This window comes from Microcaecilia unicolor, chromosome 2 (genome assembly GCF_901765095.1).
Source record: "Microcaecilia unicolor chromosome 2, aMicUni1.1, whole genome shotgun sequence".
NCBI lineage: Eukaryota > Metazoa > Chordata > Amphibia > Gymnophiona > Siphonopidae > Microcaecilia > Microcaecilia unicolor.
The window spans coordinates 330,080,758-330,103,026 of NC_044032.1; the positions used below are offsets into that span (position 1 = coordinate 330,080,758).

General features: G+C 40.7%; 1 protein-coding gene across 2 annotated transcripts in view; it reads left to right on the top strand.

Moving 5' to 3' along the window:
- Nucleotides 1–14,859: 14,859 nt before the first annotated feature.
- The window catches only part of PCGF3 (polycomb group ring finger 3), a 711,906-nt gene continuing 704,496 nt past the window's right edge, over nt 14,860–22,269 (top strand). For both annotated transcript variants that reach the window (XM_030194352.1, XM_030194350.1), the window contains exon 1: nt 14,860–15,123. The gene's annotated coding sequence lies outside the window, so the exon portion shown is untranslated. The remainder of the gene's footprint in view (nt 15,124–22,269) is intronic.

Genomic DNA, 22,269 nt, shown 5'->3' on the forward strand with positions numbered 1-22,269 from the left:
GCCTCCACCTATGTCCAGAAGCCCCCCTCACCCTGCCATCCACCCATGTCAGAACCCCCCTAACCTGCCATCCACCTATGTCCAGAAGCCACCCTCCCCTGCCATCCACCATGTCCAGTGACCCTCCTGTGCCCCCTGCCCTCAACTATGTCCAGAAACCCCCTCCCCTGCCATCACACCCATGTCCAGCGACCTTCCTGTGCCCCCTGCCTCAACCTATGTCCAGAACCCCCTCCCCTGGCATCCACCCATGTCCAGCGACCCTCCTGTGCCCCCTGCCCTCAACCTATGTCCAGAAGCCCCCTCCCCTGCCATCCACCCATGTCCAGTGACCCTTCTGTGCCCCCTGCCCTCCACCTATTTCCAGACCCCCCTCCCTGCTATCCCCCCATGTCCAGCGACCCTCCTGTGCCCCCTGCCCTCCACTCATGTCCAGCGTCGCGACTGTTTTTATTCATCTTCTTATAGACCTCTTTCTGACTCCGTCACACGGGGGACTAAAGGTCAGGTTCTGTATAGTTTCTCTAACCTCCATTGTCACCCAATCATAAGGGGGTGGCATTAGGAGCTGTAATTGAAAACTAATTCCCATAACTACTGCTTTCTGTCCAACACTGAGTATCACTTGTATGTGATCTACCTTAGGCTAAATGTTAGGTAAAGAGAAGATAGAATCAATAAAATAGAGACAGAGATAGGTTTAAATAGATAGGTACATTTTATTCCTTACCCAAAGACAATCTTTAAGTTGATACAAATACAGACATCAGATTCTGGGTTTATCTGCACAGCGCCCTGCCGTCTGAGAGAAGCGTTGGGGAGGACTCCGAAACTAGGCAAAATCTCCCCTCTTTTATACACAAACTCTCATAGAAGTACATGGTGAGAAACCTTGCTCCTAATCTTTTCACTTTCTGAGATCATACTTTCCCACGCGTCTTATCAGCATGTTTGGGAACAAGTTGTTTTGTTTTTTCTCATCGTGCGGTATGAGCTAACAGTTCACATCTCCCTGTTGCAATACTTTTCACACCATCTTATGAAACTCTGTATGACCTCTGTATCATTTTATACAAAACTACTAAGCTCCAATCCTTTTTTATCATCTGATCCATCATGCTTTTCATTACAGGTGCTGTATTTGATTTAAAAATTGTACCAATTTTGTGGCAGGGATCATTGTTCGACCTGCTTTTTGCAGATTCTAAATATTAAATCATTTACTTGTTGTTTGGCCTAATCAGTACTTTTTCAGTGTTTTAGGCTGCATAGCTTTGGCCATCACTATTCCAGTGGTAGCCTTAAAGCCAGGCCATATATTAACATTCCCTCTTCACCCTATCCCATAGGGTGACACCAGGGTTAACGTACCTTGGTACCATCCGTTCCAGAAGGTATTCTATGAGGCCATCAAATTATCTGAGTCTTAAGATCAACTGGTACAATTTTTTTAGTTTTCGGTTGAGACTACTCAAACCTGTAGCGAGAAATGTTTTTATGAATGGGACTAATCCATGAGCTCATTTACAAAATCCCCATGAAATATAGGTATGCGGGTAATAGCAATTTCAGGTGGATCATACTAATAGGCTGTTTAAGGTTGTAGGTATTCAGAATCCTTAAACAGGTCGGGATTCCTGGACCTTACTAGTACTCATCATTGGCATCCAATCATGAGCACTAATAAGTGGATAGCAAAAATGGTCAATCCTAGGAAAATTTATATTAACCAAGGTCATGCATGGATCTTGACATATGCATAATGACCTGGAAGTATGGGAAGCATTGTATATATCCGTTACCCCTCTTGGAGCTTAGTCAACCTACAGAAAAACATGCAGCTCAAGTAAGCCTACACCAAAGTTAAACAATTGCATAACAGGTTGATACTAACAGGGTTTACACCTACATTATGATATCAGAGCCAGTATTAGGGTTTGATGTTACCCTTGTATCTGAGCAATATCGACTTCAATTTAAATTACATAACAGAAATAACGTGGAAACTCTTGGAAAAACATTTAGAACAATAAAGGAAATAAACCCTTTTCACTACTAGACAGGATTACTGCTAAATTGAAAATAAAACATAATATGAATCTATAATGTCCATAAACAGCAACAGTAATTCTCAAATTAAGTATCCGTTCTAAATTCTCTTTCATCGATCATGGTTGAGGCGGTGGAAGCGCTGAAGAATCTGGACGGAGATCTGGAAGATCTAACAGGGCTGGGTTTTCAGGCTGGCTTGCTGAAGAAGTTGCGTCTTGAGATGGTTAGGCTCGTAACATCTGGTTCTGCGGCTGAGTAAACACCAGAAGGGTTCAATAATGAAAGCCAATTTACATAAATAGCAATAGTATATATGAAATTATATCTCCTGATTGGTAGGGATCAGAGCTTCAACTGCAACCCTCTTAATACTAGGAATTGGGATTTGCATAATATATCCCCACTTCTGGCTTGCATAACGTGCAAGACAGATTGGTAATCTTTACGAAGACATGATCAATAACAATGGTTAAGTATGTGGAACAAAAGAGATGATGGTAAATGTTCATTTATTGATGTATGGAGGGCAATGCATCGCCAATTTATCGCCAATAGATATGGAATCTTCACCTACGATGACTACCATTCACCAAGGGTTGAGCCCTCAGCTGCAGGAGGCCAGCAGGACTTACGAGCTAGATGATTCAGAAAGAAGGGTAGCTTAGGAAACAGTCATGGTCAAAGCAGAAGACTAATGTGCAGAGATTTAAAACTCATAACTAGTCCAGGTGATGGAAGTATCTTCTGAAATCACGGTCGCTGTCTGTTGTAATAGAGAGCTCATACGTAAAGTGCCATGTAAGTTCTGGAAAAGATGAGCCTGCAAAAATATTTAATACAGCAGAATATTTAAGAGCATAACCAAGCAGGTCTAAATTAATGACATCATTTGGACAAAAGAAAATCCTCATTGGAGAAGTTGGTGCTCCTTTTTCTGGTCAGAGGTCAGTTGCAGTAGAAGTACTAAACTGGAATAGAGGCGGTAGATCAGGAATTGGATTTGCAGTCTTCACTCATCCTACAGGACTTAATAAATAGAGTTGAGATACGAGTAATGCCTAGTAGTTAAATCTTAGTACAGGATCATTAGAAAGAAAAGTCAAAGAATGCATTGCTAGTTCCTTGGGGCACCAATAGGTGGAGCGTAGTTTCAATATATAAAATCATAAGTTACAAATAGAAAACAATTTTTTTTTCCCATGTAGATTAGATGTTGCTCGCACAGGAAAGTAAGCAGAGTCTGAGGAAACATTGTGGTCAGAGTCTGCTCCAGGAAAATGCAGCCTTTAACATGATATTTTAAAAGATAGAGAAAAGCCAATATCAGAAAAGAAAGATGTAAAAACCATATATTTCTATGAGGCCTCCTCACGTGACCTTTACAAGGTTTAAATAGGTCAAATGAGAAGGACAATAACCTATAGTCCTCTGTAATAGTTCACAGCCAATTTGGAAAATAAAAATTATATTAAATTTTAAACTGATCCTTTCTATGCTTTCACAATTTGGGCCCTAAATTATGACAGCATATCAAGATTCACCTTCAGAGGGATAGCTAAAAATAAGCTTATATATTCCCAGGAACCAATTTACAATTTAGAGTATATTTTAAATACAGAGGAGGAGCCAATTTATAAGCAGGAGACACGTAGGAGCATTTCTTAAAACATTTTAGTAAAATTCAAAATTCAAGGATATAATAATAATTTTTATTAATGCAATAAATGCATAAATTGACCAGCATGATATGTTCATATAGACCAGTATGATAAATGGAACGGCTTGTAAGCCTACATTGTAAATTGAATTCTAAACAAAGAGTAGCAAGGATAACACAGAATCACAGAAAAACCCATCTAGTCATTAAAAATCTGAAACATGTAATGAATTAAAGATGACCTGTAGAGAAAATAGAACTACAAGGGTTAATTTCTGTCATTCGGTCTTAAGGAAATCACGAAATAACGGTGTTCCTGTGTCTAATTTGGGTTTACTGCTCAATGCAAGCAGTGGATATTATGGTGACTGAAAATAGGACTATACATCAGACGAAACTGTAAGTTAAGTTTTCGTATTAAAACTTCATGCTGGTGTGATTAGTCTTCATAAAATTAATACTTCAGGAGAGGAAAAGAGGAGAAGGTCATTACTTTATCTGTTTTCCATAGGTACGGGTCTCAATAAAAAGGAAATTGGCAATTGTAGCTAGTGTTATCTGAACATAACTCTAAAATAATAGCAACCTGAATTTCTTTAGTTCGGGTTTACCAGTTAGTTATATTATGCAAGGGTTAATCTCTAAACCCTAATGAGAACCAGAAATGCTGGAACTCTATACCATAATATATCTTAAAACTATATAATCTTTAAGAGGCAGGGAAGGAAGTTTGAAAGTAGTAGATAAGACGTGAAAAGAAAAATTAAAACAGTTAATTCATTCTTACGGAACACATCCCCAATAGAGAACCAGGACGTGAACATCAGCACTAGTTATTTCAACCAACATCACAAAGAAACAGTGTTTTAGATGGCATATAATATAGAACCTTTCATAGGAAATATCTGAAACAATTATGCAATTTTCAAAGAACACATACACGGACACACACCTATAAAATTAAAACTAAAAAGTGCTTGCATTTCTAGTGAAAGCAATTTACCAGAAGTCAAAAACAATCAGGTATTTAACATCACGTCACAAATCAAACAAACATTGCTTAAATGAAATAATATACAATCCTGGAAAAAAACACTCCTTTGAGATTTACTACCACTGCAGTTGATAGGTAATCTCTCAGAGTAACCTTAAAGCACTAATTTAAAACTAAAGAAATGATCCCTTAATAAATAGCTGGTGTAATTTATGTCATTTATCACAGGACACACAGCAACATATAAACATAAAATTGAAACAGTAACCTAATCCTGATAAGTAGAAAACTTAAAGTTCAGAAGAGGAAGCAAGATATGTTTAGATGTAGTTCGAAACCAATCATTGGAATTGTGCACGGTTAAGGAATTGTTTAGGGTATAAAAAAACAAAAAATATATGAAAATAAATATTCCAGTAGCCAATCACAAGTCACAGCACACAAACAGAAAAGGAAAACCACACTCATACACATACAAAGTTATTGTCCCACATACAGAGGCGTCCCTGTGTACTGAGGACAAAATCTTAATCCTAAATTTGGTAAAATAAAACATTTGAATTAGAGCTAATCCACAGGCCATGAAAGTATACAACGGCAAACTTAATAGTAACACATACAATAAATGAAATATACTCACGATTCATGCAATGTACTCTCCAGCGCAGAAAATCAATTGAGAAAGACAACAGTTGTGGGATCACTATGCCCTTCCGAACTCTCGGTGGCATAGGGAGGTCAACCGCAAAATAGAAAGGTTTGTTTCGGACGGAAAGTCCTTACCAGAGATCTGAATAGATGTCAGATCACCAGTATCTGGTGTTGGGTACCGAGAGGAAGATATGATATAATGGGTTGCGAACATCATCACCCAATATGTATAATAACGGGACCTAGTGAGCAAGTGGTCTACAAATAAGCTCCAGACCTGTAATTTGCTATAGAAAAAATGAATTAGGGTAGTACTATATATATTGATTAGATCTAGAACCTGGTACAAGGTTAGTGGTTCAAAAGGCAGCTTCAGAGATAGCAGGGAGATCTAGAAATGATAATGTGCTAACAGTTTACAAAAACATGCAATGATTATCCTAATAGTAAAACATGCAGAGACATAACACAATCATACTCACGCATCTATTAATGTGCTCCAACAAAGGGATCCAAAATAAAAAATTACTAATTGGCGGAAAGCCCTATGCTTTTGCCGCAGGTTAAATAAACAGACAACTGAAAGTCACAAAAGTGAAAAGAGAGTGTAAAAAAATAGGGCAGAAGGTGATTAGTGTCAGCTATTATATATTCATACTACTCTATCCCAAATTAATAAAAACTACTCCCCAGAGTGTGCTTCTAAAAACAAGAGTAATCCCAAACTATCTTGTCTGCTAACAACTGTCCCGGCTATCAGCCATGAGTATAAACCCATGATAGAGCCCCCAAGAAGGGACATTGCAAACACTCCCAAAAAGAACTCAAAAGACCAGCGAACAAGGTCTCGCAAGTAGAAGAGCAGCGGTCCAACGGGGTTCCGCTGTTTTAGGGAATCACACACGACTAACCACCCCAATGGACCTTTAAAGCTTTGACGGCATCCCACACAATAGCGGCATCCACTCAGCACCCAAGCATGCAAAAATTTCATGGCTAGGCAGCATCCACATTACCTAACTGTCCTAAAAATAATTTTGATGCCCTAGTCAACCTGTATACAATCTCAACTAATGTCTTAGGCGTCCCTGTATTGCCACAGCGATCATCTATACAGGTAACCCATAGATGGGCAATAATGTCGAAACCGCAGGCCACTCCGATAATGGAATGGAAGTCTGCTCCTACTGATTGAGATACCGTCATCCATTGAAGGATCCCCTTCGATGGATGTGAGTCCCAGACATCGGTATCAGAGTTAATTGCATGACACTAGTAGAAGAGATTAAAAAAAAATTTTTTTAAGAAATAAAGGGAAGAAGGAAATAAGAAATATGGCATGTTCCTAGAAAGAGCCTCTGAAACCTAATCCAGAAGTAGCAAGTAAAAAAAATTGTGTTTTAAAGGGAGAAAAACATGTAAGATCTTCGGGTAAGGCACCTTAACTTTACAGTGTATACTAAGGTTGTCACACAGCAAACTATGAAAGGAAAGCTTGAGGGTGGTAGAGCAGAACAGGAAGGAAGTTAGGGCAAGCAGTACAAAAGCAATCATGCAAGACAAACTTAACCTTGTAGAACAGTTTTAGCTAGTCTGAAAATCTAGAGATAGGGAATCATAAATCTCATTGGCGTTAAGGGAAGGACCCTTGCATAAGTCCATCGTCGAGAATATGTTGGGAAAAAAGTTCTACTAGTTTCAAGAGATGAAACCGGATATAAAAGATACGAAAAAGATAAGAGAGGGAGTTAGTTAGAGGTTAAAAAGAATACCTGTGTAAATGACTGTTTAACTTGTACCACTTCAGTATAGAACAGGGACAAAAAAACGAACGGAAAAGGGGGAGAAGAAAAAATCACTTTCTGAGCTTTTAAAAGTGAACTGTAGAGCCTCCTCTGCCGAAGCAGTGCTGGACTGATAAGGCAGCTAAAGTGGGCAAGCTTCCCAGATTCTCATGTCCTTGAGATAGTGAACTACGGCACTTGTTAGGGAAAACTTTTTAAAAGCTACAGAAAGAAATGGCAGTTACGGAAGCCTGGATAAGGATATTAAAAAAATGTGAGAAAAAGGGGTTTAGAACTTACACCTCTTCGAGCGAGTTTAAATAGATTTACAAAGGCAGATTCGAAGCCCAAGAGGGAGTATATATATCAAATATGACAGTTACTAGTAATGTAATAAGCTTTGTTCCGGAAAGAGAATCAAAACTCACACCACATGGGACTGAGAAGGAAAAAGAAAAGTTTTCTAGGAAATCAAAAAAATGATTTCTAGTTTGCACAAGAAGCCAAAAAGGTTATAAGGTGTAAAGTTAACCCAATCGGAGAGAAAGGAACTGATTAGGGTCTTCTGGGAAGTGTAGTGCACAAAGCTTTAGATACGGATGGCAAAAAACTGAAGGAACAGACTATTCTTGCATACACCATGAACTCAAAAGGGAAAATACTTAAAGAGATAAGGGGAAAACAGCAGTTGGCCGACGGTAAGCAGCTACAAAGCTGAACGCCGTAATTACTGTTTTCAGCTGAATAGGAAAGAAAGTTATAGGAAGTCCAACAGAAAGAATGAGGAGGAATCAGCACAAGATCAAAAGTATGTGTCGCACACACAGAGTGAAGGCAATAGCAGATGTGAAAAGGTGGGGGCTGTCAGTTTTGAGGAGTGGTTATAAGAACAGAGAAACCAAAAGGATTTTAGGGGAGATCAATCTGAAAGCGTGCTGTTCTCCTAGGGTAAAGGAAAATCCCCCGATACGGGAACATACAGAAGAGAAAAGAGCAGGATTAGACCCAGGGGACTAATAAGAAGAGGTAGGCAGAAGAAGTTAGGATGAAGGGGAACAGGAAAAGGGATTGGGGAGGAAAGTAAGGTAGGCAGAAAAAGAAAGAACAGAATACATAATAAAAACAAGGGGACAGGGATTTGAACACAGGTGGAATGGGAAGCAGAAAATGCGCAACCTCTAAGGATTGTTAAGCGAGAATGCTAGCATAAAGACCAATCCAAAGATTTTGAACATTGAAATAAACTTACGGCAAACCCCAAATCGCAGTCGCCTGGATTCGTTGTTATGCACCATTCACACAACAAGCACACTCTTGCGCACATCACGCAAATCAGAGCGGTGGACAGGATAGGAGAAAGAAAAGGGGGTGAGAAAGAACAGAACAGAATATTGAAAGACAGAAACGAAGGTTCGAACGCAAATAGAGATCAGCATAAACAAGGGCAGAGAAGCAGGTGTGTTAGTTCAGCGCAGGGCATGAAGACAGCAAGAAGGTAGAAGAGTATGTAAGATAGGGGCCAGAAAAAGTGTGCAAGTTTAGCGCTAAAGAAGGGAACCTGCAAAGAACAAAGGAAGAAGACAGAAAAGATAGAGGAGTAGGTAAAAGACAGGGGTAAGAACAAGAAAATTGGACAGAACAATAGTGCCCAATACCCCTGAAGTGGGCAATGTCCGTGATAGGGAAAAAAATGAAGGAATAACAGCAGGGAGATTGGGAAGGAAAGATGAGAGAAAAAAGAGAAAAAAGTGATAGAAAGATAACATAGAACATTTCCTCGTTCCCCTGATCCTCCTCCCTCCAGCCGTCTGAGCCCCCCGACCTGCCAAACGACCCTCGTCTACCACCCGACCCGCCGGCACCTCACCTGACCCAGCATTTTTAAAAAAGCTCCAAGCGGCAGTGCCTCCTCGCGTCTGTGAAAGAAGAAAAGTCGCTTCGTCCATTGGCCGGCCTTCCCTCATGTCCCACCCTCTGATGTAACTTCTGCAAGGGCGGGACATGAGGGAAGGCCGGCCAATGGACGAAGCGACTTTTCTTCTTTCACAGACGCAAGGAGGCACTGCCGCTTGGAGCTTTTTTAAAAACGCTGGGTCAGGTGAGGTGCCGGCGGGTCGGGTGGTAGACAAGGGTCGTTTGGCGGGTCGGGGAGTGGGGGGGGGCTCAGACGGCTGGAGGGAGGTGGAGCAGGGGAACGAGGACTGGAGAGTGGGACGTTGTAAAAGCCAGATCCGCGGGATCCTCCGGATCTAAGTACTACCTTAAGCGGTTGGTTTTTACACCGTCCCGAGAGTCACGTCGCTGGACATGGAGGGCAGGCGAGCATTGGCGGTGGTAGGAGAGGCGAGGCAGACTTGAGGCGGGCCGCGCGGGGCCCTATGTGGCCGCCTCGGTCGCCTCTGTCTAAGACCGGCCCTGCAGAAGGGCATTTTTGGATATGACATCTAAGTCTGAATTTGGACACTTTTTTGTAAACATCCAAAATCAGAACAGGAAAGGTCATTTTCTACAAAAAAAAGTCTCTCTTTTCCTTTTGAAAATGCTGTTTGGAAAAATGTTTTGTGATTTGGATGTTTTATTTTTTTCGTCCATTTTCAAACAAATACATCCAAATGCAAAATGTACAAAATATACAAGAAAATCCACAATAAAGTGAAACCATTCACATATTGTAAGTGTGGTAAAAGCTTTGGTTGTAATGTAAATCTCAAAGTGCATCAGAAAGTCCACACAGGAGAGAAACCATTTGCATGTATAGAGCATGGTGAAAGCTTTGGTCAGAAGGTAAATCTCACAATGTACCAGAGAATACACACAGGAGTGAAACGATTTACATGTCCTGAGTGTGGTAAAAGCTTTGGTTAGAAAGAAAGCTTCACACGGCATTAGAGAATCCACACAGGGATGAAACCATTTACATAATTATTAGCATTTGTATAGCGCTACCAGACGCACGCAGCGCTGAACACCTGATACAAAAGACAGTCCCTGCTCAAAAGAGCTTACAATCTAAATAACATTTACATGCACTGAGGTAAAAGCTTCAGTTGCATTGGGACAGGTAATCAGGGAATGTACACTCTTGCTATGAAGTATGGAAAAATAGCACTCTGGTATTTAGATATATGTAATGAGACCTCCTTTTCATCTATAGATCTGAATTCAAAGCCCAAATCTAATGATAAACAACAGACGCAAGGCTCAGATGTTATAAACAAAATAGAAAGCTTGGCAGCAGGTAAAATAGTGGAAAAGTGACATCCCAGGAAAGCAATAGGGCATCCTTGGGGCACTGCAGTGGACTTTATAAAATGCTCCCAGGTACACTTCTCACCATTGGTCCCTTACCTTGTCTGCAGAGCCACCCAAAACCCACTCCCCCTAACTGTACACCACTACCATAGCCCTTACAGGTGAAGGGACCACCAATATGTGGGTACACTGGGTTTCTGGTGGGTTTTGGAGGGCTCACAGTTTCTTCTACAAGTGTAACAAGTAGGGGGAGGTAGAAGCCTGGGTCCACCTGTCTGCAGTGCACTGCACCACTACTAGACTACTCCAGGGACATGCATGCTATTCTAATGGACCTGAATATAACATCTGAGGCTGGCAAGTAATATTTTTAATCACATTTTTTGGGGTGGGAGGGGGATAGTGACCACTGGGGGAGTAAGGGGAGGTGATCCCCGAGTCCTTCCAGTGGTCATCTGGTCATTTGGAGCACTTCTTCTGTGGCATGCAGGAGTAGCCTAGTGGTTAGTACAGCAGACTTTGATCCTGGGGAAGTGGGTTCAATTCCTACTACAGCTATTTGCTATAAAAACAGGTCTATCTCAAAACATCTGAGTTTTAGTCCTGGAAGTTTTTGTTTTGTTCCATTATGGCTAAAAGACATCCATATCTTAGGAACGCCCAAGTTTGGCCCTGAACACGCTCCTGGCATGCCCCCTTGAGATTTGGACCGACTTCAGAGAAGGACGTCCAAAAACAGATAATACCGATTTGGATGTTTCTGTGAGATAAATGTCCAAATGCTGACTTATGTCACTTTTTGGACATCTATCTCTTTTTAAAATGAGCCTGCAGGCTTCCCAAGGCAGATTACAACAACAGTTAAGATGAACCCATCAGTAAACAGGATAGCCTCACTGAAATCTGGGCATATATTACTGTATTTATAGATCAATGTAGAAAAAGAAACACAAAATATTGCCTTTATTAGTGCTGTTTCCACCAGCTACAATTTATTTATTTTATTTATTTGCTGCATTTGTATCCCACATTTTCCCACCTATTTGCAGGTTCAATGTGGCTTACAATATATTACGACAATCACATTAATGGAATAAGAATTTCAGAATATAGATACAGATAAGGTGCATAAGAAAATCATGGCAATCATATTAACGGAATATGAATCAGAATTGTTACAAATAAGATGCATACGAATATCATGTAGGGTTAGAAGTGGATAAATAGAAAAACATAATAATTTTTTTTTTATTTTATTTATCAGAGTTTTACATTAATTACAAGAACATATCTTGTTTGGCAAAGATGATTTAACAAAGGAAAAATAAAATAATTCCATAATTCCCTTCTTACATTGAGATAGCAAAAGGTCAAGGGACAAAATAAGTTACAAGAAAATTAAATTACAATATAAGCTGAGATTTTTAGACATATTAATTATTCATCTATAGTCCACAATACAGGAGGCATACTGATATTTTCAGGAAATAGCAAAAGAATAACCTACAAATTCTTTGCATAAGGAACTAGAGAATGAGAGGGAGTTCTAGGAGTCCTAATAATTCACGGAGTTGATGTAATTTGTCTTAACTGATCAGAGGGCAGTAAGGCTATTTTTGCATCCAAAAAAGAGCCAAATTGTATAGGGTCAAAAAATATATATTTGACCGAATGCAACTTAACTACACATTTACATGGAAAATTCAACCACCAGATAGCGCCCAACTGTTGAATTTTTGGGCGAAGTTTAAGAAATTCTTTACACCGTTTTTGGGTAGCCCTAGAGACATCTGGAAACATTCTTATTTGATAGTTCATAAAAAGCTGTTCTCTGTGAAGGAAAAATTGGTTTAATATCCAGTCCCTATCCGGCTGTAATACAAAAGAGACAATTAAAGTCATTGGTATTAATCCCAAGTTATCATCTTCCAAGGTTTGAGTCAAATTTAAGTCCAAGGTATCAAATGGGATTTCATTTCCTTGTTGTGATGATTGTTGGTTCTCTTTTCTCTTATAAGGTGGTAGAAAATAAATTTTTGAAATGGGTGGGTATGCCTTTTCCGGTATGCCCAAAACTTCACCTAAGTATTTTTTAAAAGTTATTAATGGAGCTATCATTGGTTGCTTAGGAAAATTTATCAGTCGAAGAGTATTAGCTCTCTGTGCATTCTCTAAGATTTCAACTTTGTTTTGTAGATATTGATTCTCTTTAATTAGATTAGTTTGCACTTGCTGTGACTTTCGTATTTCTTGCAAGTTATTTTCTACTAAATTGTCCACAGTTTGTATTCGTCCTTCTAGGACTGGTATTTTATTCAGCAACAACTGAGATTGATCTGATAAAGGGGTAAGCTTTTGTACAAACAACGCTTCCAGTTTCTTTAGTGCCTCCCAAATGGCGTCTAATGTTATATTTTCTGGTTTCTCAGCAAGTGAGAACTTGATACTTCCATCTGGGTCGGGTGCTCCAACCGCCCTGCTCCCTCTGAAGAATGGTCTCGAGTCAAGTCCTTCCCGTCATTCAGTCCCAACACCTCGTGTGTTGTTACTTTCGGCAGAGTTTCATCCAAGGTGGGTCCCGCACCGAGTTTCCCTTCCACCTCCTGGGTACTAGGGGTTTCTCGGTCCCTTCCCGGCGTGTCTGCTGGCATAGGCGGGGCAAACCGCTGCTCGGGGCTCAATGTTGTTTCGCTCTCCAGACGGTGAGGCGGCTTTCCTTCCTCCGCTCTCTCCATCAGCGGAGTAGAGGCTCCCGACATTGCTCCCGGTATGAAATAATGCTCCAAAGTTGAAACCAACGGCGAAGCTGGAGCCGCGGGACCAGCTCTTTGCCTGCCCCTCCTCTTGGGCATTGCGAAACAGGAGTTTAAGAGGAAAATAAGGTGATAAATCTGGAGCGTCTTTTCAAAGCTCCCTCTCAGACGCCATCTTCAGGCTTTTTTTTTTTACCACAGCTTTTTTAAAGGACCCCTTCATAACAATAATTTTTAAGCAGTTTTAGTGGTATTCAGTTTTATTTAATGATATTTATATCTACATATGGGAAGCTTTCTAATAAATTAGAAAGCTGTCAGGTTTAAAATAAACAAACCTTTTGTTCTTCACCTTTTAAGGCACTGGGCTGAAAAGGGGGGGGGGGGCGTGGTGGTAGAAGGGGGTTGGGAGCATCAGAGTAGCACTGGGCTAGCCCTTGCAGACAGGACAGTTCAAGTCTTGATTGGCCATCATTTCAGGATCTTTGTCTCACTATGACCAAGGGCAGAGTGTGCCATCCCTACAGTCCCCATGTTAGCAGTAAGGGAGTGTAGAGTTTTGCAGGTTGCAGTCTTGCCACTACAAGTAAAAGCAGGACACAGGAGTTCAGTTAAGACCGAGTCACAGCAAGAGAGGTAGTATCATTATTATAGCATGGCTGATAGCGAAGCAAGTTCAGCAGTCATGGGAGTTGAAATTCAAGAGGCTCTTGGTTGCATGCACAGATGCAGTTGTTTTTATTTATTTTTATTACATTTGTACCCTGCGCTTTCCCACTCATGGCAGGCTCAATGTGACAGGCAACGGAGGGTTAAGTGACTTGCTCAGAGTCACAAGGAGCTGCCTGTGCCAGGAATTGAACTCAGTTCCTCCAGGACCAAAGTCCACCACCCTAACCACTAGGCCACTCCTCCAATCTCCTTGGTCTATATGCAACTTTTCTGGAGGCAATGAAGGAATTGATACTTGTTCAAGGGTGCAGAAGTGTTTTAGAGATTTTAATTATTTTTAAAATGTTTATTGGAAATTGTGGGGAATGTGCTGTGTGTTAATTTCAATTATGAATGTACAGTTGTGGCCCTCCTTGATCAATACCTATTGGAAAGGTGGAATATAAAATATTGCAGATTAAAAATTAAGATTAGTAAAAATGTGGAGAGAGATGGCAAAGACGGAGAGGTGAGACTATAAGAGATGATTTGACGGGGAGGAATGATGGGGACAGAGCTGGGGCTCAGAGAGACCGATACCACAAGCCGGAGAGAGGGGATTTGAGAGGGAATGTTAGCTAGCAATCAGTGGAGGATTTGAAAGAGCGTGGCAGTATGGGGAGTTAAAAGACACTGTTGGAGATATGATGTCACCTGAAAATTTGCGAAGACCCCCACTCTTAACTTCTTATCTTCGTCCACTACCCATCTCTGCCTTCCCTTTCCTTCACCTTCTATTTTGCATTTTCTTAAGTTCTCTCCTCCCTCTGCTTCAACCTCTTGTAAGCTTGGTGCCCTAAATCAACTTGCATTCAGCACAGGAAAAGTAAAACTAAACAATTGGTTCTTCGTCCCACCACAGCCACAAGGACCGGCGCATCACCTCATATAACCTTAAGTCTATCAATCAACCTGCTGCGTTCACTATGGACAAGGATGACGTCACATTCCAACTCCTCCCTCGCCCCCCCGACGTTTCTGCATTGCGCATGCTCGCCTATCTTTGCCCCGGTTCGGCTTTCCGAGGCCGTTCGTGCGTTTCCGCCTCTTTGTTTAAAACTCCAGTCAGAATTTTCCTTTTTTTTTTTTCCCCTTCTAACTGGAGGGGGAAACTCGGGGGCAGTGGCCGCGCTCCCCCGGCAGGAGCACCCTAGTACCGTGGACCAGGAGCACGTTTTCTCTATCTCCTTCGCCTGCCTTTTTCCCTCTCCGCTTGTCCTCCGTCTTGGCAACCGCAACCCCCGACTCGAAGCGCCGGCTCTGTCTCAGGTCAGTGTCTGTCCCTATCTAGTGTTGGGAAGCCACGGCCGAGTAGTAGTAAGGTGTCACCCGCAAATGCCACCCAGCACAGCCGTCCTTCTCCACCCCACCGGGGGCATACGGGCCGCTGCGGCAGGGAGGATCCTTCCCAAGAGAGGTTGCCTTTTTGGTTGGGATGTGCAAGGCGATTTTTGTTACTTTTGCTCTCGGTCCTTTACATTCCCTTCAAGTTCTTCCTCATTTTTTTTTTTTTTGGGGGGGGGGGGGAAGTGGAGGTATTAGTGAGAGGAAAAGAGAGCTCCAGCTCCGTAAGGGCTATCCACTTGAGTAGCAGAAAGCTTTCGTAGCACTGTGGGTGAGGACGGTGTCTTGAACTGGGGAGGGGTCAAGGGAACCGTGACCCCCCCCCCCCGAAAAGAGTTTGGGGGTGGGGGTGGGAGAAATATCTCGTGGACATCAGTATTGTTCATGCATATTATTATGTATTGGGGCTTAGTTTACGCTTTATCATTTCTAGCTGAAGCCAAGTTATATGGAGGTACAGTAGGTGTTTCCGTGTTCTCAGAGGGTTTATAATCCAAGTTTGTACCTGAGGCGGGCCAAAGATGACGTGACTTGCTCAAGGTTACTAGGAGCATCCGTAGGTGAAGTTGGATTTGAGCCATGGTTCAGTCAGCCTAACTACTGAGCCGTGTACTTTTAGGGGTGTTTTTAAATCTAACTTTTGTTCTTGATGAGTTTATTTTAAGGATATGAAGGAAGATAAGCTGACGAACAAATTGCACCTATCGTTTTAATCATCTTTTGTAAACTAATATATTAATTTATGCCCAACAATTTTTAAGACCTTCACTTTTGTATATTTCAGTGGACTAATACGGTGACTACATTATTCCATTCCTAAACTTAAAAAAAAAGATCTGTAAAACTTAATGAAGAAGATGCAGATTGGTTGAAAAGTATCTACTCTTTTTTATGCTTCATTTTTATGCGTTAAGAATATAATTTTTAAACATCTTTTGAATCCTGAGGATTGGTTTCACAGATTTCTTTGATGTTTGAATAAGGAAATAGAACGAATAAAGGAAGAAAAATGTTATGATAGTAATACAATTAATTTATTTATTTTACAGCACTTATATCCCATAATTTCCCACCAGTGGCAGGCTCATTGTGGCTTACAACATTTAAATAATAGGTGAAATCCAGTTTGGTGCTTTTTTTTTTTCCTGTGTTTATTTTTTTTTATTTGGTCTCCCACTTTGGGTAAATATAAGTTTATGAACTTTAATAATTAAACCAATTCAAACTTCTCCTTTGCCTTGTTACCCATCCTCTCTACCTTATTCCAACCGTTGCCCTCTATATCTGACATAAATTCCATTAAAGTGCTTGCCACCATCACCCACTGGTAAGGTGTTTCAGGCCTTGCTGTCCTTTTAGGGTCTAAGACCTGTGGTCGATCCAAAACCCAGGTCCCTACTCATGCCTTAATCCCAAGTTTTGTAATAATTTACACAACCATAAAGCTAATTAGGTTGATATCAAACATTTAGCCACCTGCAGTCATTGATAGTAGGGTGGTAACCATGACTCTCAATAATTAAACCAAAAAAACCCTCCACAGAAGAAACCTTTGCAAAGTCAAAGCACAACAAAACAACAACAAAGGAGACAAAATGGAGTCCAAATGATGACCTTGCGAAGATGTGATGCTTTATTTTGTTTAGGGAACGACTCAACATGAATTTGTGTTTTGGCTAAAAAGCCTTCATCAGGAGTCTGATTTCAAAACCTCATCTATCGATGATATCAAAAATATGCTCCTACACATTCATCAGGGATACAAACCGGCAGCTAAAAATAGTGCTTCTCTCAAAAAGAATACCAGTATATGCAGGATCGTTTCCCCTAGCGTCTCTAAACATAATAAAGCATCACATCTGCATATGTTCTTCATTTGGACTCCTTTTGATGTCTCAAGAATTAAACACAGAGGTCAAAGTGGGATCTTGCTGGTGACTTGTACAATGACAATATTGTGTATTCTTTCCTGTTGATGATATTGCTTCACTGATTTGCTACCTTGAATTCATTTGAGAAGATTATGCCTACATGTTTCTTGTTTTAATAGCTTTCTTTTTTTTCCCTTCAAATTAAGTTTTGTGACTATTTTTTTCTATTCTAAATATAAAGTAAAAAACATTAATATATGATACCTCATATAGTTATAATGTACTTAAATTTGCATTATTTATTGTTGGTGATGCTTATTGGTAACTTGACTATATTTAGAGCTTGTAAAAACACTGTATAGTTATGAAAAACTTTGAAAAGTATATTTATCTTTCTAAAATCACTGCACTCGTTAGCATTGTGTATTTACTGTATTGCATAGTGGGAGACTGGCAGGGTCAGCTGCAAGAGAGAGAGATTGGAAGTGATAGGGCATGGTGTACTGAGAGAAGGAGAGTGATAGTGAAGTGGTCAAGGTGGGAATAGAGACTAGAAGGAGAAAGGATCCCTCAAGTCATCAGAGGGTACTCTCCCTTGAAAGTGTGAAGCTCTGAAGTATTCATTCTTGTTCCTTTGCTCTTGCCCTTCCAAAAGGTGTCTGTTCTCATTAGTGATCTGTGCACCTCTCAAACTGCTCTCTTTTATTACATAGTAACATAGTAAATGACGGCAGAAAAAGACCTGCATGGTCCATCCAGTCTGCCCAACAAGACAAACTCATATGTGCTACTTTTTGTGTATACCCTACTTTGATTTGTACCTGTCCTCTTCAGGGCACAGACTGTATAAGTCTGTCCAGCACTATCCCCGCCTCCCAACCACCAGCCCTGCCTCCCACCACTGGCTCTGGCACAGACTGTATAAGTCTGCCCAGCACTATCCTCACCTCCCACCACCGGCTGGCTCTGCCACCCAATCTCGGCTAAGCTCCTTAGGATCCTTAGCCGAGATTGGGTGGCAGAGCCCAGCCGGTGGTGGGAGGTGAGGATAGTGCTGGGCAGACTTATTACTGTACTTTAAATGCTTTACTCTTCTTTTTTGCCTAGAATCATAGCTGTTAATTGTGAGGGTAATTTGGGGCAGAAAGGTACATAAGTTTTGTCTGTTTGAGGAAGGGAACTATGCACATTTCTGTCATGATGGAATAACCTGGGAAGCAATTGTTCATACTTTAAAAAATGCTGACTCTAGATGCTTGCAGCTCTTTCTTTACGTTTGAATCCATAGGTAAACACAGAGGGAAAATTTGGGGTTTTTTCTATGAGCCCAGTGAATTACCTCTGTTGGATCCAACTGACACTTCACGCTGCAAGTCAAGGATTTATCCTTTGGAGCAGGCCCGCTAGAGAAGCCGCTGGAAGCAGGTGCTATGGTTGGCTCTCTTGGGCAAGTCTTTTTTTTTTTTTTAAGCTAGAAATTGAGGCTTCCTGTTCCACAGCTGCAGTTTGATGGCTTTGTACCTGCCGTAGTTGACCAATCTCCTACCGAAACTGTTGGAGCCTGAACACTGGGAAATATTATGAATGGAGCAGAACCTGTGAGGGAGTCACTGCATGATGCAGCTCAGAAGTGCTTTGATATGTCTGGAACAGCCCCAGTTGCTCTGGAAGGGGTTGTGAAGGTGATAACTGGAGATTCTGAGAGGGAAGGAGGTTTGTCCATGGACTTATATGTACCTGCAGGTCTGCTTTTACTGCAATACTTTTCTTAATGCTCTGCTTTTATCACTTGACATTATATGGGAGACTTTTCTAGAGCCGAAAAGCTTTGGTTCCACAGGTGAATGATTTTCTTAAAGAAATTAAATATGTGGCGGCATAGGAGCCAACTTTTCAAAATAATTAGGGGTGCTAAACACAACAGAGATTACCCCACTATTGAGTTTGTGCAATATTGGGGGTGCTGCAGCACACACAGAGCTGGCTTTTATGTGTGGAGGCTAAAATGGATAAAACTGCTATGGATCTGGATCATTTAATACCAAGGACTGAGAAAAGTTGAAAAAGATGTCAAGAAAATGAATAAAGTACATCCACTTTAATAATAGAAGGTGGAAAATCTCATTCCATCAATCTGAGATTTTTGATATTTTTTTCAAAGTTGCCGTATCACCACATGAAATATTTGAGATACGCAGAGGAAGTTCTACAAATTTCTCCAGATTTACTGCCACTTATTGTATTAGCTTATGTGCCATTAGGGAAAAAAGTCAACAAAGAGGGTTAAGTACCTGTTGAAGTGGATATGCTTGATGTTTTGGATATCTTGGAGTGTTCTGATTCCATACTTGTTTCTTGTAGTATGTTAATTACCTTTGCATTGATATCTGATAAATATTTTTTAAACTTTGGTGTAAATCTTTCTTGACACTGAGATTGTTTATCTGGATATCTTAAGAAAGACTGGGAGAAGAAGGAAACAATTTCTTCTTTTTAAACCTGGAGTGATAAAACTGAGAGCATTTATTTTTTCTTAAACTTCTCTGGAAAAGTGTTATTAAATATCAATCTGTTCATGATCTTTTATTTGATCCAGCCCATTTGATTAACTTTTTATCATCCAAAAGGTCTTCAATGGCCATCTCACCCATTGGGACTGGAGAATATGGAACTGATTAGTTTCCCTGCGCTGTTCTGAACAGCGCTCTAAAATTAGCACTGGAACAGTGTGGGGAAAGAAAAAATATGTTCTGATTCTCAGGGTGTCTGTGTTTACACCCAAATTACAACTCTGTCCTAAGAAATATCTCTGTTAATTGAGTAAAACAGACAGCTCTGCCTGTATATATATACCTGGACAATTTTATGAGTACCTATTTTTGCATGTGAAACAGTCTTATAAGCACAAAAATGACATTAAAACTACTCTCTAAAAAAGCCATGTCTTCTACTTTCTTAGGTCACTCCTCCATATTTGTTTGTTTTTGTTTTTTGTCCTCTTGTAGATTTTAATGTCATCTGTAACAGGACAAAATATTTTGTTAACAACATTTTAACACCAGCAAAGAATTTTTAGGTGCTGAGGTTTCTTGTTTGCTGCTCTTTTTTTTTTTTTTTAACATGTTTTACGTTTGAGTGGAGGACTAGCCTAATAGCCTAATAGGTAGAGCAGCAGGCTGAGAACAGAGGAAGCCAGGTTTGAATCCCACTGCAGCAACTTGTGATTTTGGGTGAGTCACTTAGGGTCCCTTTTACTAAGTCGTGTCCAAAAGTGGCCTATGGTGGTGTAGGGACACGTGCTGGTCCATTTCCTGAGTGTGCCTGGAAAAAGGGGGATTTTATGGATGTGCACTAAAATGAAAACCAGCGTGTGTCCATTTTTGGCCTTAGACCTTAACACCACCCATTAACTTAGCAGTAAGGTCTCATGCGCCAACCAGGCGGTAAGTGTGCAGCACACATCAGTTGCCGATTACCGCCAGGTAAGGTCCCCATGGTAGAAAATAGAAAATATTTTCTACTGGGTGTTTTGGGTACGCACCAAAAATGGAATTGCCGCCCATGGCATGTGGCAGCCAAGCAGTAGTGCCAGTTTGATGCACGTAGGCACTTAAGTGCCTTTGTAAAAGGGCCCCTTAATTCTCAGTTGCATCAGGTACAGATTTAGGTTCTAAGCCATCTAGGGACACATACCTACTGTACCTGAATGTAAATCACATTGACCTACAACTCAAAAGAGATATGAGCTAAATTCATAATTCCTTCTATACTATTTCCCTTCCTTGCTGTAATCCTTTCTCAACTTTGTTCCAACTTGATTACAGCAGACTATTTGGTGCCTTCGTACTAATCCCACTGCAATATATCTTGAGAAAACACAGAACAGAAATGGCCTCAGGAAGCACACCATAGTGGCCTAGTGGTTAGAGTGGTGGACTTTGGTCCTGGGGAACTGAGGAACTGAGTTCAATTCCCACCTCAGGCACAGGCAGCTCCTTGTGACTCTGGGCAAGTCACTTAACCTTCCATTGCCCCATGTAAGCCGCATTGAGCCTGCCATGAGTGGGAAAGCGCGGGGCACAAATATAATAATAATAATAATAACACTTTCATCAAGTGGTTACCATTATTTGCTACCAGTCAACCAGTTTCAGTCATAGGAATCAGCTGTGTGGGTGCTGAGCACCCTCGGTATTGAGCAGGCTCCTTTATTGTGTCCAGGGAGGATTAATTTGTATTTTTTGGCATCCATTTTGAAATGTTGGTGCCCGTGTCTGTTGCCATCTGGTATAAAAGGCTTGGGAAGGCTAAGCTGCACAAAGGTCTAGGAGGGAAGGATTGTAGTTTAACAATTTTTCTCTTGGGTACAAGGAGCCAATCTCTTTTTATTTTTTTAAAAATGTAAGCCTTAAAATTTAAACACAAAATACATGGAAATTAAAGTCTTCAAAATTGTTGTGTATGATGCCTTTTTGTAAGCTGGTGTATTATGTTAATCTAATAAGAGTAGAAGCAGTTTTTGCCAGCTTGTCTTCCTTTATCTTTGCAGTTTAATTAGAAACTGATGTAGTGACGTGGGTAGTAGAATTTTTTTTTTCCCTCCTAGATCTCGTGCAGCTACGTACAGTACTACCTGAAGACAAGAGAGTTTGTGTTGAATCGCATAAATTGGATTACAGTAATCCAAATGACATAAAACAACTGCCTAGATACTGTCTGTGAATATCTCCTTAAAGAAGGGGTGACATTGAGGCATATTTTCAAAGCACTTTGGGAGGCTAAGTTCCATAGGTTTCTATGGAACTTTGGGAGGCTAAGTGCTTTGAAAATATGCCTCATTGTTTCACCATCTTTAATCTGGAGAATATTTTTTCAATACAGCCTTGGCCTGAGATTCTAAGGAAAAAGGAATCCATCTCCAAACTCATTGTAAAGAAAAAAGCAAAATTCTTATCAAAGTTGGTTAATCTCTGAGGACAAATGCCTACCCATCTGGAGTATTTAGTTGGGCATGCATCTTGGATCGGCACCCAATTTTGTGTGCCATATATAAAATCCGGGGTATTGTGAAAAACTGCTTGTTGTTCTCACCATGTTTACCTGTAGCTCAAATTTACTGAGAGTCATGCTGCACCATGTAGACAACAGTAAAGGTGGGATTGCAGTATTAGTGGTAATAAACAATGAGGTGAGTCTAGGT